We start from the raw sequence: 16,487 nt of genomic DNA, 5'->3' as shown, positions 1-16,487 counted from the left end.
ATATATATACATATATACCAACCATCCAAAAATTTGAAATGTTTCCAATGGCAGTGATGTGGATGGAACTAGAGGGTATTATGCTAAGTGAAATAAGTCAATCAGAGAAAGACAATTATCACATGATCTCAGTCATATGTGGAACTTAAGAAACAAAACAAAGAAGCATAGGGGAAAGGAGAGAAAAAGAAAACAAGACGAAATCATAAAGGGAGACAAATCATAAAAGACTTCTAACCATAGGAAAGAAACTCAGGTTTGCTGGAGGGGAGGGGAGTTAGGGGATGGGGTAACTGGGTAACAGGCATTAAGAAGGGCACATGGTATAATGAGTACTGGGTGTTACATACAACTGATGAATCAATGACCTCTACCTCTGAAACTAGTAATAATCACTACATGTTAATTAATTGAATTTAAAGAAAATTTTAAAAAAGAAATTGTGCTGGAATAACATGGATATCCATGATGAAAATAAATCAATCTTGACTCCTACCTCACACCATATACAAAAAGAAAAAAGAAAAAAGACCCTAAAACAAAACAAATAAACAAACAAAACATAAGGGGTTTCTTAGACTGAAAGAGTTAAAGCTATAATGCTCCTAAGAGAAAACATTAAAAAATATCTACAGACCCTGAGAAGAGGAAAAGGCTTCCTGGACAGAGATTGTTAGACAATGAAAAGGCAAGTCACACACTGGAATTATATTCCCAAAGCATGTATCTGATCAAGAAAGTAACCAGAACATATAAGGAACTCCATCAAATCAATAACTAAAAGATTCACAATGCTTTATGTACAAAAGACTTAGATACCAAAAAAATTTTAATATATACAATATATACATATATGCATATGTGTACATGAATATTTATGTACAACAATATACTAGTGACCAAAAGGCTCATGGAAAGTTGCTTGACATTATCACTTACTGGATAAGTGGAAAATCACACCGAGATGCCTCAGCACCCCACTATGATGGCTAAAAACGATTATTAACACCAAATAGTGAGGACCTGAAGCAACTGGAATGCTCCTACACTGCTGGTAGGAACGTACAATGATACAACTACCTTCATATACAGTTTAGCAGTTTTTTATAACATGAAACACACACTTACATTATTCAGGAATGCATTCTTACCAAATGACCCAAGATAAAACAAAAATACATGTCTACATAAAGATCATGCTTGGGTATTCATAATAGCCTTACTGATGATAGCTAAAAACCAGAAACAACCCAAATGTCTACCAACTGGATAATGAATAAACAAACCATGGTATATTTATATATTAGAAGTCTGCTCAGAAATAAAGAGCCTACTATCCCTACACCCTTCAACACAGATGAATCTCACAGGCTTTGCAGACTAAATAAAGATGCATACAAAAGCATGCTCTGTGATCCCATTTTTATGAAAAATAACCAACGGTAACAACAACAACAAATCAGAGCAGTGGTTGCCTCTGGGAAGAAGGTATGGAATGGAAGGAGGCCCAAAAGGACTTTCTGAAGCAAGGGAAATATTTAATGCTTTGATAGAGGTATGTGTTACATTCACAAATGGACCAATTTTTTTTAATCATGCATTTCAATACACATAAAATTTTACATTAAGAAATGATTAAAATAATTAAGTAGCAAATAAGATATAAATGAACCCAAAATGGCAAAATGCTGATCATAGTTGAAGTTGAACCATGAGTACATGGGTTCATTATAGTATTACATTTACTTTACATATATTAAAATATTTTCCATAATAAAACTTTTTTTAGGAGAGAAAGAGAGCAAGAAGGGAGGGCTAGGTATACCACAAATCAAAACATACTCTACACCTATCATGTGAACAGTGTTCTCTGGGATAAATCAAGGGAACAATGGAATAGAAGATCCCGAAATAGGCTCAATCAGATGTGCAAATTTAGTGTACTCAAAGGTGACATCTCACATCCACGGGGAAACATGAACTATTAGTAAGCGGTATTAGGGCAACTGGATAGAAATGTAAGAAAAAATAAAATTGGTTCATTTCTCACCACTCACTAAAAGCGAAGTGAATCCACTGTTTACATGCAAAAAAATGCTAAAGAAAAAAATGAACAGCATTCATGAAGCTGCGGCGCAGGGAGGAGAACATAGCTCCAGAGAGGTAACCATGAGGTAAGTCAGTCCCAAAGAGACGGGCAGGCTCAAGGCCAGGGACCCAGACCTCCCGTGGGAGACCAAGGAGGGGGCATCGTGAAAAGCTAGGGTTCCAGGAGCAGGCGCCTCTGAGCAGTGCGGCGGGGGAATCCCAGAGGCTGCCTGCAGGCCTGGGGGAACCAGGAGAAACCAAAGTCAAACATACATTCGTTTCACAAGTGCCCGGGGCTACGCCGTGTAAGGGATGAAGTGCCTTGGGTCATTCCACCAGGTCAACCACCGCGACAGCTGTCCTGGGGGAGGAAAGAAGGAAGGAAGGGGAGGGGGCAGAGGAGGAAGGGAGCATTCTGCGTTGGTGCCGCGTCCTGAACAACCATGGCAAGCCCCGACTGAATCTTGGACACAGCCGGCAGCAGAAGGCTGGCGTGGCAAGGATTAGACCCCTAGGTGATGGCCCTCCCAACATTCTACCCAATCCAGGAGGGGCTGCTTTTCCATCTCCTAAAGCCCCATTCAACCCTTCCCGGCTACAGAGAACACGCCAGCGGGGGTTGAAGGGCGGCGTGAGAAGGATTTACTTCGGAGCCTGAGTCTCCTTGAAGACAGTGCTGGGAGCCAGCTAGGAGAGAGCCAGAAGCAGCGGGTAGGAAGGCGGGGACATTGGGAGACCCGCTGGGAATGTGGGGGAACTGACCTTTCCGCGCGAGCCGCGCAGGCGTGACCAGGACGCATCTGGGCGGAGCTGTGCGCAGCTTTCCCGGGCTGTCACCAGGACTGCGAAAGAGGGAACGTGGCCTCAAGAACCTACTCTGGGCCTCCGAGGCCTGGTTGTGTAGTAAAACTGACCCCCAGGGCAAACCCCAAATGAAGACAGCCACACCGTGGCCTTAGCAACCCCGCCTTTGACAGCTCGGAGGAGGCTGGAGCAGAGAACAGAGACACGGTTTCTGGAGGCAAGACTTGTCTCCCTTGCCTTTAGAGAAGCCTAGTGTAGGGTCTGGATGGGAGGTGTGTCCTCAGTCCCCACAGGCAGGAGCCTGGGTGCTCCTTCCACCTGCCCCACTGGGGACACTCTCCGTTGGAGGTGCAGAAAGCCAGTGACTGCCTTTCGGGAAGTGAGCAGGAGATGCTGTCCCTCTGGTCACTGCCTCCAGCTGTATCATTCCACCTGCTCCCTTCCCTGGTCCACGGCAACCACGGTGGAACATGGCCATGCGTGGCTCCTAAGTATCTGTCTCATGTGAGCTCAGCCTCCCAGAGAGAGCTGTTCCCTCCACTCGCATCTCCATTTGGATCTGTAAACGCCTGGGCCAACCAAATGTGGCCTGGGTGGGACCTGGGAATTGACTGTGATTAGGTCTCTTTGGGGTCACCATCGTGGTCCAATCCCCTGATCAGAACAGTCGCTGGTGGCTGGCCCTGAGCACATGAGCACATGAGAACCTGGGCTCGGGAGAGGTGCAGGGAAGGCTGTCTCCTCCTGCATCCAGCCAGATGCTCATGCCCCAGAAAGGTCACTGCAAGGCAGCGAAGCCTGTCCTCTCCTAGAGCAAGAGACAAAAAGGAATGCAGCCACTTCGAATGAGAGGCTGCCATGTTTGACCCAGGAGGAGGGAAACCAAAGGCTTGGGTTGGTGGGGCCAGAGTTGCTGATGAGGTCAGGAGCACTCCCTGGGGACTGCGGAGAGGAAGCGTGGGGCAGAAAGAGCAGACTGACCTAGCTTCCCTTCTTGGATGTGTGAGCTTGGTCAAGGTCAGATGGGTCTGGAGGAGCCTCCCTCCCAACTCCAGCCTGCGCTGAGTTGATGTAAAGGAAAGGAAGCACCTTTCTCCCCGTCCCAGGGCTGTTCTTCAGGTCCCGCACCCTTAGTTACAGGGCACAGAGCCCAGCTCCTCCACAGCCATCCTGAGGGCCTCTGTGCTGTGGCAGCACCCTCTCCTCCTCCCAGACAGTGGCCTTTGGTACAGGGGAAGCAGCAGAGGCACAGCAGGTGCTGGCCCATGCTTCTGTAACCGCTTTGCCAGCTGGCCTGTGGCCCCTGTGGGTCTCCACTCAGGCATGGCTCCCGGACACGCCCTGCAGAGAAAGGCAGAGCGGGAGGGGATCAGCTTGAGCTCTGAATGTTGAACATCAATGGAAGAAGCAGGGCTGCCAAGGTTCCCATCAGAGGCACTGAGCCCTTGTGCTCAGAGAGGGAGCTGCAGGGCCCTGCCGTCCTCCCTCCTGGGAGCACCATTCCCAGCAGCCATAGGACTTATCAGAGGAAGGGACTGACCACATGTTCCCGTAGGCAGGTGGCTGGGGGCTGAGGAGGAGCAGGCAGGGAAAGGTGATCTCAGGCCCATTCTTTAGCTGCACTGAGACTGTCCTCTCATCTGAAAATGAAGAAATTACAGTTTCATCCAGATTTTGCTTCCTTGAGAATCAAATAGAATACATGTGCAAACTGGCAGGTCAGGGCACCCTCTACTTCTCAACAGTTCTGCCTGGGGGATTTCCTGGGAGGGTCCCCATGCTGATATTGGTTTAACTATCCAAATCCGTTGGTGCAAAGAAGAGGAATGTGTTCATTTTAGCCATTAAACTGTGGGACTGGGAGTAAGGTGTCTAAGCCCGCTGAGCCTCCCTTTCCAATACATACATTTAGGGTGCTGGGATTTAAATGCTAAGAATGTACCTATGGCAAAGTGCAGTGTTCAGCATATTCACAATATGAATATTGTGGACAATATTCATATTGTCATGGACAAGCACAAAATGTGGCCATTCCCCAGTATAAGGAGAGAATTCCCCTGGTCAGCAGGGGGAAAGGGGAGAGCCAAAGGAAGTGGAAAGTGGAAATAGAGATGGAATGTGAATGCAGGATATTTGCATATGTGGTCAAAAGCAAAATATACTGTAAAAAAGATTACTGCAAAGTAAATGGGGTCCAGGATGAGGAAGCAGAAGTTGCTTTTTGAATACTGATTTTTTTTTCATTTATAAAACTGTACCTGCACATGGAAGAAAATTCAGCTTATAAAAACACAAAAACTAGCTTCTCTTTTGCCTGTGGACATTTTCACCTTTGCCCAAATAATCACTAAGAGTGATTTCTTGTAGACCTTCTCATGGTTACCATGACAACTTTAATTAATACTTTTATTTTAGGGTTAATTTTAGACGGTACCTTTAGACCTTTAGAAAGGAGAAACAAGAAAATTACCTTCCTTTCCTTACTTTCTTCTTCCTCTCTCATACACCTTCGTGATTCATAATCATATTTTTACTTTATTCTTCTACATGTTGCCTTTCCAGCTTTTTTCATCCTATTCTTATATTTCTTTCTGGCAGTTGCTTTCATGACTTTCATAGTACGTTCAAGTCTTCACTAAATCAAGATGGTATTGGCTACTATGAAAGCTAAAAATACTAGCCCGGTTATTCTTCCTCTCCCATACCCTTATTTATGTTTCTTATGCTATTGTTTTCATGTTATCGTGGTTTAAAACCTTCGTGTTAGCTAACTACAAGTCTCTTACTTGCTTTGTCCATAGGTTGGCCCTAGAAACTCAAAAACTAGTAAACAACATTGACAATAGTATGGTTTCCCACAATATTCATTGTAGAATCAAGAAACATGATTGACCCGGAGAGTTGGGAGACCCGGGAAACAAACTGAGGGTTTTAGAAGGAGGGGTTAGGTAATGGACTGGTCCGGTGATGGGTATAAAGAGGACATGGATTGCATGGAGCACTTGGTGTTATACACAATGAATCATGGTACACTACATCAAAAACTAATGATGTACTGTATGGAGACTGACATAACACAGTAAAAAAAAAAAAACCTTAAAATATAAATAAATAAATAAAACATCATTAAATATATTAAAACAAAGATAGGAAGTACGTATAATCTACTTATTTCCTTACAATTTGCTCTCATGCTATTGAGGTTATTGTGTCTGTGGTGGAAACTGTACAATGATATACAACCACACACCTTCCAGCTCATGGTGGTATTTTAAAATTGACCCAGATGGGAGAATATACATCTTGGAAACTAGAAACTATTTTTCCAACGAGGGCTTGACTTGTTATTTTGTGGATTAGTCTTAAGAAAGTGGTGGGGAAACTGTTACTAACGCAGATTAAGTTTAAATTGGGTTGTGACTATAGCCATCACATTGTGAAGAGCATACAAAATTGAGGAAATATTTTTCCGTTGTTTGAAAACAATTATTCAGTTCAACAAAGTCACTCAAGCCATTGTCAACGGAGGAAAGTTCTAACCTATGCAGCACAGAAAGCTGCAAGTGGTTTCAGTTAATGCACATTGCCTGAGAGAGAGTTTAGCGGTAAATTACACATCCGACTTAATGACTGTAAATTACTAGGGAAAGCACAGTGGATCAGGGTGCGACTCCATTTGTCAAATCGTGGTTAAATTGACAATGTAGTCTGGCTACAGATTCAAAAAATTGGGCAAAAAGTAGTAACGGCATTCCATTAGAATTAATTGACTAAATGGAATTTGCAAGCAAGAACTCTATGCTTTACTATTATTTGTAACTTATGTCCTACACATATTTTATATCAGTAAAATTTACAATAAACTGAAATAGATGGATGGATAGAGAGAGGCATAGATGGAAAGACAGACATATTTTTGAGAGCTAGTTGTTAAGGGTTTATCAGCACACCTCTGTCTCACAGGCTTGCTAACCTCACCATCATGTCACATAAGAAATTAGGATAATATGGAAAGGCCTCCTGCTCCTAGGCTCCAGGGCCACTGTGGTCTCGGGGAACTAGGAGACCCACTGCAAGGATAACTAGGACTTGACCCTGAGGATGAGGAAGCGGACGCTGGGAAACAGCAGGTTAATAGGGCAGATCACTCCTCTGCGCCTTCACCCCCATTTCTAAAAAGAGGCTACTGATCCCTCCCATATCTACCTCTGCCCCAGGCTCATGGGGCAGTTATAAGACTCTCTAAACGACATGGCTATGCCAGTGAGCAGGCCCAGGGGCAATACTTGCCCTCTCAGAGAAGAGCTCCCCACCCCCCAACCCGGCACTGCACAAGGCCACCTGCTGCCTGCCTGGCTTGCCTGGAGACAGGGGAGGCTGCCAGCCCCGGGGCTGTTGCGGGAGCTGGCTTGCTTCTGACGCAAGGGGAAGAAACAGGGAGGCGAGGCCACTTCTGCTTTCTGCTCACACCCACCGAGGTAACTGCCCAGAGAGCACATTTGAATTCTCAAACCTCAGCCACAGGTTCACTTCACGTTTTAAGGGAAAATTTATGGGCGGTTTCATTATGAGTCATTATAGCTAGGTCCTCTGCAGAAGTACCTCTCTGCGTTTCCGGAGAACTATGAAATGTGGGAATGATCGCTCTAAGAAGGGATGGGTGTGACGATCACTCACGGAGATCGATGGTCTTTTCCTTCCAGAGGTTTCTTGAAGAAAACCCTAAACTTAAAATATTTTATTTACCCTCTGTGAATCTGTCCAAAGGAAATGACCCAATATTCAGAAAAAGCTTTTTTTTTTTATAATGTTATGATATGGGAACATAAATAAAGGCAGGAGCAGAGCAAACTTTTATGCTGAAAGGTGCTCCCTGCATCGTGAAAATAACCTGAAGTGTTCTGTTTTAGGGGAGCTTAAAACAATATATGGTCATTAATATGCCATTTTGGATATGATTTTTAATGCCATGAGGAAATGTTTGATTAAAAATGTTAAGTTAGAAGCCAGTGAACAGGGCGCCTGGGTGGCTCAGTGGGTTAAGCCGCTGCCTTCAGCTCAGGTCATGATCTCAGGGTCCTGGGATCGAGTCCCGCATCGGGCTCTCTGCTCGGCAGGAAGCCTGCTTCCCTCTCTCTCTCTGCCTGCCTCTCCATCTGCTTGTGATTTCTCTCTGTCAAATAAAAAAAAAAAAAAAAAAAAAAAAAGAAGCCAGTGAACAGCATCATGGCCGTAAACCTCTGCTCCTGGTCCAAGAGCCTCAGTTGGCTCCTGCCTCTGTCCCTCGTTAGCTGCCTGACCCCAGGCAAGTCACTGCAATTCCTCAGGCCTCAGTTTTCTCATCAGTACAATGGGACCATAGCAATACGCTTCTTCATAGGTGGGTGTGAGGAAAACAGTGGGAGGATCCACAGCACCTGGCCCATAGCATGTCACTGACATCATCTGTAAATAGCAACATTATTACATCTCTGGCAAAATCCATACATGTAAAGTACCGCAGGAGACTATCCCCAACCACCCCCTGGTCCTTACTGCTGTGTGGAGCAACCGGGCCAGATGCCTTGCTCTAGTTCCTGCCTTTCTGCAATAGGATTCTCTGTCCTCCCTTGCCCTCAGGCACCTACGTTTCCCTACTGCTCATCCATTCTGCACATCACTCTGGTATCACTGCCCCCTTGCTTTTCTTGAGTCAGGGACTCTCGTTCACGTGTATGGCCCCAGCCTCAAACTCCAGTCTTTACTGGCAAATAGTAGGTGCTCAAACATTTGACCATCAGATTTTTCCAAGTTTTACTGGAGAGTGTTTCAGGTACTCACTGCTGTATAATAAAACATAACAGCCAGTTGTTGCTTCTCATGACTCTGCAGGACCGAAGGCAGACAGGGCTCAGGTGGGTGGTTCTTCTGCTTCATAAAGTATAGGCTGAGGGCCACCAGCTGCATTCATCTGGGTTCTAGAGAGGCTGGGAGGTCCAAGGGGTCCGACTCCCATGGCTGGTGCCTCAGAGATCCTGTAGCTTCTCTTCCCCAGATGGCTTCTCATCACTTGCTAGACTGGCACAAGGCACGAACAACATGGCGGCTAACTCTCTGAGAGAGAAAGTGATGCTGACAGGCTTCTTAGAGGCTATGTGCAGATCTGTCCGAGCATCATGTCCAACTCTTGATAGGAGAAGAGATGCACACAGCAGGAGGGGGAACTTGGAAGGCCATCTTTGGGGCATCTGCTACCTAATGAACAGAAAGAAAGGAGGAGAACATGGGGGGAAAGTAACACTACCTTCAGCTGGTCTGGAACAGCATTAGTTGAAACCTTGCACTTTCTGTTCAGAGTGGCATCAAGTCCAGGGAAGAAGGGCCATGGCAGTCATCTCCCCAGGAGCAGTCAGCCAGGGTCTCTCTCTTCAGGAAGGCTGGGCTCTACTTGGAAGTGAGTGACCATAGCCCTTGGCACCTTTGGCCCCTCAGAGAAGCCTGCCCAACTAGTGTCCCCAAATTCCCTGAACCCCAGTACCTGTGAGTTCTGTCCTGCGGGGGAGGCCAAGGTGAGTAGGGCAGCCTCCATGTCCTCTGAGAGCCAGTCTCTCCCAGAGGGGAAGCCCATTGCCATGGAAACCCAAGCACCCATGTGCCCATATGAGCACTGACCGAAAGTGCCACATGTCCAGGAAGGAGAGGGGTTCCTGCCTGGGGCACCATGCTTTGAGGGCCCACAATAACCCAAATATACACAGCATACATCTGTTAAAGCATACATGGGAACCTCTGTCCCTTGAGATTTACACAATGTGCTGGCCCAGGATGATCCATGGCCTTGACCTTAAACATCTCTGTATTAGACTAGGACTGTCCAGAAGCCACATCTCTTGCCCTACATCCTCAAGAGAAAAAGCAGATGTCATGGATTCAGTGGGTAGGCTCAGGTTTGTCTTTACAGGTTGTGCCATGACCAGCATGGACCAGCATGGACACAGCTTCAGTGTATGGTGAGAGGCTGAAGATGGAAACGATAGAAAAAAATATAATTAGCTTTTCAAACACTGCCACTCAGAGCACTTGAAAGTGGTAGATTCTCCACAACAAAATCTCATTTCCCAATACTGCCAAGCATCCATTTTCTTGTTTCTCTTAGAGCTCAACTTCATAGTCCCAAGGCACAGCCCATGAGTGCAATATTCACAGGGCTTCTATGTAGCAGTTTGGAAATGTTCTGTAATATTAAACAATTCACTCCTAAACGCATGGTTATAGTCTTAGACATAACCTATACAAGGTGTGAAACTGATCCTTCCCAATGGCCCCCAGCAAAAAGCAACACCAGGGTTGACAATTGTTTCATTTGTATACTCATATTTTTTTTAATCACAATAAAATTTAGTCTTGTCCAAGGAGCTTTTATTTCAATTTATAGTCATTAATTATCATATACATTTTGCCTTTTGATCTTTTAGAGAAATCTTTAAAATTGATATATTAGCAAAGTTTTAACTTCCTAAGAAGACCTTTTTATCTGGATACATAATAGATTAGGAATGTATACAGTTGCTAATACAAAAACTTTGTCTTTTGAAATGATTATAGATTCACAGGAAGTTGCAAAAATGTTACAGAGAAGTCCCACATACCCTTTACCCTGTTTTCCCCACTGGCTACATCTCAGAACCAGGAAACTGACATTGGTACAATGTGTATCATGTTATGACATTTTATCACATGGGTAGATTTCTGTAACTGCCAAGAGATGGAATTATTCCATCACCACAAAGATCTCCTTGGTGCTACCCTCTTTGTCATCACACCCACCTCCTGCCCCCTCCATCCCTAACTTGAGCAAACACTAAATCCGATTTTCATGTATACAATCTTGTCATTTTGAGAATGCCATGTAAATAGACTCATAGAGTATATGTCTGTTTGAGATGGGCTTTTTTCTCTTGGCGTAATACCCTTGTGATCCACCTACCTTGTCATGTGTATCAAAAGCTCATCCCTTTTCATTGCTGAGTTCCTACTGGGGATCATGGCACAGTTTAATGACTCACCTGCTTTCTCTTTGGGGCTGTGACAAACATAGCTGCTTCAGGGAAACTCCCTTCATGTATCCTCTCTCCATGGGGATTGGTGGGAGTTGATCTCACCCCTCAGTAGGGGGATGGACACACGACCAGGGGCCATCAGGTGACATTATTCTCTTCCCAGGGCAGTCAGAAAAGGAAACCTGTATTAGGGGTGCTATCCGTCCAAACCAATTTGGGGATCATTAGGTGATCTTTTAAAACTTGGTAGAAGTGACTAAGATGACTGGGAGAGTGTACAAGAAAGGAAGGGCTGAGTCTAGGTCCTGGAGTTAGAAGTTGTACACCCCATGGACAACCCATTTCTTCAACTCCTGCAGAGTGAAACTTGGATGGACAAAACAACAGCAACAACAGCTGTCATCACATTTTACCTTTGTTTCAGGTCTTTAACTCATGCTCAGTTTTCAAATTTTGTTCTCTAGCCATACACATGTAATGCCATACATTTCCTTTGAGGAACCATGTTGGCTAGCTACCTATAATCAGTCCTACAACGGGCTGTTTGTGTTGCATGAGGTTCTAATTATTTTTGAATTTCCATTCCAGTATCTGCTTGGAGGCATAAACAAACAATGAGGGTGTTTTTTTTTTTTTTAAGCATTTCAATGTATTTCATTTTCAGCTCTTTTTTTGTTACGGATACTTGATTTTATTGCACTGAGATCAGAGAACTGTGAATAATACCAATCCTTCAGTGTTGATCTATTTTGCCTTCCTTTGTGATGAGCTAATGCACTCAGTTTCTACCAACACTCCACGGGGAGGGCTTCTGTGAATACCCATTACTTTGAGCTTGCTCCTTGTGTTGCTCAAAATCTCTACTTCTCAGGTGCCTGGGTGGCTCAGTCCATTAAGCATCCACCTTTGGCTCAGGTCATGATCCCAGGGTTCTGGGATCAAGTCCCACACTGGGGTCCCTGTTCCACATTGAAGCAGGGAGCCTGCTTCTTCGGCTCCCCCTGCTTGTGTTCTCTCACTCTCTCTCACTCTGTCCAATAAATAAATAAAATAAAATATTTCCTTCTCTACTGATTTTTTTTTTAGTTCTGCTTATTCTATGGGTTTCTGAGAGTGTTGTCATAAATTGTCCACTAAGATTGTAAACTGGCCAGATTCTTCTTATTAGGTCACAGGTTTGTGTTTGCTTGTTTTCTTCCTTTCAAGCTTTTTTTTAGGTGTTTAGAGGTTCAAGACAGTTTCAGTTCATTTATTCTCAATATTTCAGTGTCCTTATGTTTTAGATATGTCTCTTGGAAAACAGCTATAATTTGATTTTTTAAAAATTTAACCTTAGTAACCTCTATTTTTTACTATATGAGGATAATCTGTTCACATTTACTATGATTACTGACATATTTATACCTATTTTTTACTTCTTTTGTGTTTCTATTTACCATGATTTTTCTTTTAAGTTTTTCTTTCTCTTTTTTCCTTCTGTTGAATTTATTCAGTATTTCTTGGTTCATTTTTTAGTTTAGTTTAGTTTTTTGGTTTTTTTTTTTTTTCTGGTCTTTATCTCCCTCTACTGGTTTGGAAGTTATACATTCTATTTCTATTCTTTACATATTATTCTTAAATGTTAACACACATACTTGATCTTCAAAAGTCTAGAGCTAGTTGATGGTGAGTGGGAGGCGGGCTGGGTGATGGGCTGGTTGGGTGATAGATATTAAAAGGGAGCACTCGTGATGAACACAGGGTGTTGTATGTAAGTGACAAATCACTGAATTCTAAATTCTATTCCTGAAACCTATATTGCACTATATGTAACTAACAAAATTTAAATGTAATTAACTAATTAATTAAATTAAAAGTCTAGAACTGAACTGTGCATTAAAGCTGAGCTACAAGCCACCTCTGCCTATTGAACATTTGAAATAGGATCAACTGACAATTAAATCTTTTATCTTAATTAATTTCATTTTAATTTAAAAATTGATATACAATCCAGTTGCTGGAAAGCTTTGACGTATGCTGGAAACCATTTGGGCAGGTGAATTATCTTTTTTGACTCTGAATCTTGTGTAATCTAAATATAGATGAAATATTTCTAATGGACATTTAGCATCCAAATGAGATGCGGTATAAATGTTAAAATACACACCAGATTTGGAATTCGGGGCTCTATCCCAGGACCCTGGGATCATGATCTGAGCTGAAGGCAGAGACTTTAACCCACTGAGCCACCCAGGTGCCCCGCTTAAGATTTTCTTAATAAAATTTTCCTTTCTCTAACTTCCTTTCTTATACGAATATGGTACATGATACAGCAGACAAAATATGTGCTGGTCGACTGTTATCAGTAAGGCTTTCAATCAACAATGGGCTGTTAGTAGTTAAGTTCTGTGGGAGTCAAAAGCAGAGTATTGACTACAGGGGTGGGTCAGCACCCTGAGCCCCCACATTGTTCAAAGGTCAACTGTGTAATATCTTGTATATATTGTATTGAATAAAATATATTATTAAAACTATTTCCTCTGCCGTTTTTCAATGTGACTACTAGAAAAATATTAGTTGCAGAACATCTGGGTGGCTCAGTTGGTTAGGTATCTGCCTTCAGCTCAGGTCATGATCCCAGGGTCTTGGGATCAAGCCCTGCATGGGGCTCCTTGCTCAGTAGGGAACCAGCTTCTCCCTCTGCCTGCCACTCCCCTGCTTATGCTCTCTCTCTCTCTCTCATTCTCTCTTGCCCTAGCAAATTAATTAATTAATATTTAAAAAAATACTAATTGCATGTGTGGCTCACATTATAACACTATGAGATGTCTTCCTCTGGAGTTCAATCCCCAAGGAAGGACCCAGCAGCCTGGGGGTTCTCCTCTTCCATGTTCTTATATTCAGTATTAGTCATTGTCATGTGCAGTATCCTCTCCACCTTGTTCTTCATGCCTCTGTCTGAATTCATTGCTCTCATTTCTTTTATAGACAGTGATGGCTTAGATTGACACAATGTCTGCTGACTTCTTTGTCTACCTGTACACCTGGCACTCCAGGCCTTCTTGGTAGGTCAGCCCTTGCCATCGGCTTCCAGAGGCCACGCTGCAGCCCTCACTGACCCTCTCGGTGTCACTAATGACACCGAGGACCTGGGGCTGGGCAGAGACCCACCTGCCACAGGGGCCAGGACCTCCACAACTCTGTTGGAGGACTGCCCGTGCACCGGGGCTTCTTCTACCTCAGAGGGAGCTGCTGTGCGCAGGAGCCACCAAAGGCTGGGGCAAGCTTGAGCTGTGGACAGGCCAGCAGCCTCCAGGGGGACGCTCTGCTCAGCTTCCACATCGCACTGGCCTCTCTGTGGCTGACCACCATGCTCACACTCGCCTCTGACTCAGAGCAGGACTTGCGATGAGCAGCACCTTTTCCAGTCCTCTCCATCTTCTCCCAGAATGTGCATCTGATTATCTTGTCCACACTCTCTGGGCTCTACGTGACCAGGGTCATGGTCAAATCATCTTCCCCTCTCCTGAGGACTTAGGGGGCCGTTCCCCAGTGCCTGTGCCATTCATCTCAGCCCAGTAGACCAGGTCCTGGACTGCTAGCAAGCAAGGGAGGCATACATTGCCTCTTCCAAATTTGCACCTGGCTTGCCTCCCTTGACTCACCCTTGCCCCAGCCTTGAACTGCCCAGAAGTATTTGTTTCCCACAGGTGCTGCACAAGTCACTCCTCTGAGCCTCCTCAGGCCTATAGAGACCCTTCTCAGAAGGGCTTCCTTAGAAATGACCCTGTGCTGGTGAACGCGTGTGCGCGCGCACACACGCGTGTGCACACACACACACACACACCGATAAGTAGTGTGCTGACAGCACCATCGTGTGGCCATAATTGCCAATTACAGTCAAGTTTGCTATCTATCTTTTTTTTTTTTTTTTTTTTGAGAGTGGAAGAGTGTGCACGTGCAGGGGGGTGAATAGGGAGAGAGGGAGAAAGAATCTTGAGCAGTTTCCACTACCAGTGCAGAGCCCGAGGCAGGGCTCCATTCCTTGACCCCGAAATCATGAACCCAAGCCGAAATCAAGAGCTGGATACTTAACTGACTGAACCACCCAGACGCCCCTTGCTCTACCTATATTAATTAATTCAGTGCTGGATTCAGTAATGGAAAGCCCTCTTCAAAAGAAGGGAGAAACAATCCCCTGACCCCAGCATCAAGTTAAATATTTATATCTATAAAATAATATATATCCTTCCAATGTTTATAACTTCTAACAGCTAGGAAAAACAAAACTTAGCTATGTAAAAACAAACAAAAACTCTCCTAAGAATTCTTAATGCAACATGATCTACAGTACGGTTCTGGCTGAATGTGTGACTGCTAGGGTTGAGCAGCTGATGGATAAGAAACTTCCAGAGGATCATTGTGACTATCATGATTTCTGGGGGCTTCCCTTACCCAGAACCTTAGCTTCACAGAAGCCAGTCAGCTCACTGATGGTGACAGGTTTCTGGCTAGAACTGAGGGTTCCCGCTCTGTCCCCTGGAAGTTCCCAGAAAAAGGCCCAAGAGGCAGCTGGCTCCTGAGACCCAGGGCACCAAAGCCCAAAAGAAACTTTAAAGACAGGTACATTCTCTGCCATTTGCTGCCAATCGCATTTTAAGTGCAAATAAAAACTCGGGCCCTGACATCACCTAAGAGTGTTTGATTATAAGGCAGACATCCACCTTATAAAAATGGCTTATTCTTCAATGTGTAATGTAAATTCAAATGCAAGACATATAAAAATGTGCAGGAGACCCAGTCTGAGAACCAAGCACTGCCCTAGCTCATGCTGTGGCTAACAGTGGAAGAAACACTTCCCAGGCCCCTGTTAAGTACAGCTGCATCATGGTCATTAGGACAGGTCCAGAGCCCTTAGCCATGTACTTTGAGAAGCTCACCTCATTCAATCCACACTGCCATGATGGGCAACGGGACTCAGAGAGGCAGTATAACTTACCAGTGACCCAGCTAAAAGGTGCCCAGGCAGGAGTCAAAACCAGCCTTGTTTGATTCCATTACAGCTCCCACACCACCCCCAGCAAGCCTGGAGCAAGGTAGTAACCCTCCACAGTGCATGCCCAAAGGAGGCTTAGCGTGCTGCTTTGCAATTATGCCCATGGTAGCCGTGGGCATGGAAGGGTCCAAGAGCAATGCACTACAACTTGATCTCACAAGCCCTGAGCTCTGGCCTTGCAACAAGCTGTGTGCCTCCTTGCCTCTGCCAGCAACTACTCTACCACAGCCCACCGCATGCTGCTCCCCGAGGCCTTCAAGGGCAGTGCTTAGGGTAGATGATGGGTCTCCCTCTGCCATCATCACCGCCCTGTGACTGGAATAACCAAGACTCCATCCCAGCCCCAGCTCTGCCCAGATGTCAAATCAGCCTTCCTGAGGTTTCCAGTCCGTGGCCAGCCACCCTGATTTGGTCAGGGAAGGGGAGCAAAGGGCCACACTGAGTCCAGGGGAGGGGGAGGTTGGTGCACCCTTAGAGAAGGGCCTGCCCACTAGAGCCACTGGGAGGCCAGGTCAATAAAG

This window comes from Neovison vison, chromosome 2 (assembly GCF_020171115.1).
Source record: "Neovison vison isolate M4711 chromosome 2, ASM_NN_V1, whole genome shotgun sequence".
Classification (NCBI taxonomy): domain Eukaryota; kingdom Metazoa; phylum Chordata; class Mammalia; order Carnivora; family Mustelidae; genus Neogale; species Neogale vison.
The sequence above is the reverse complement of the archived record's forward strand: the minus strand, read 5'-3'. Positions refer to the sequence as shown.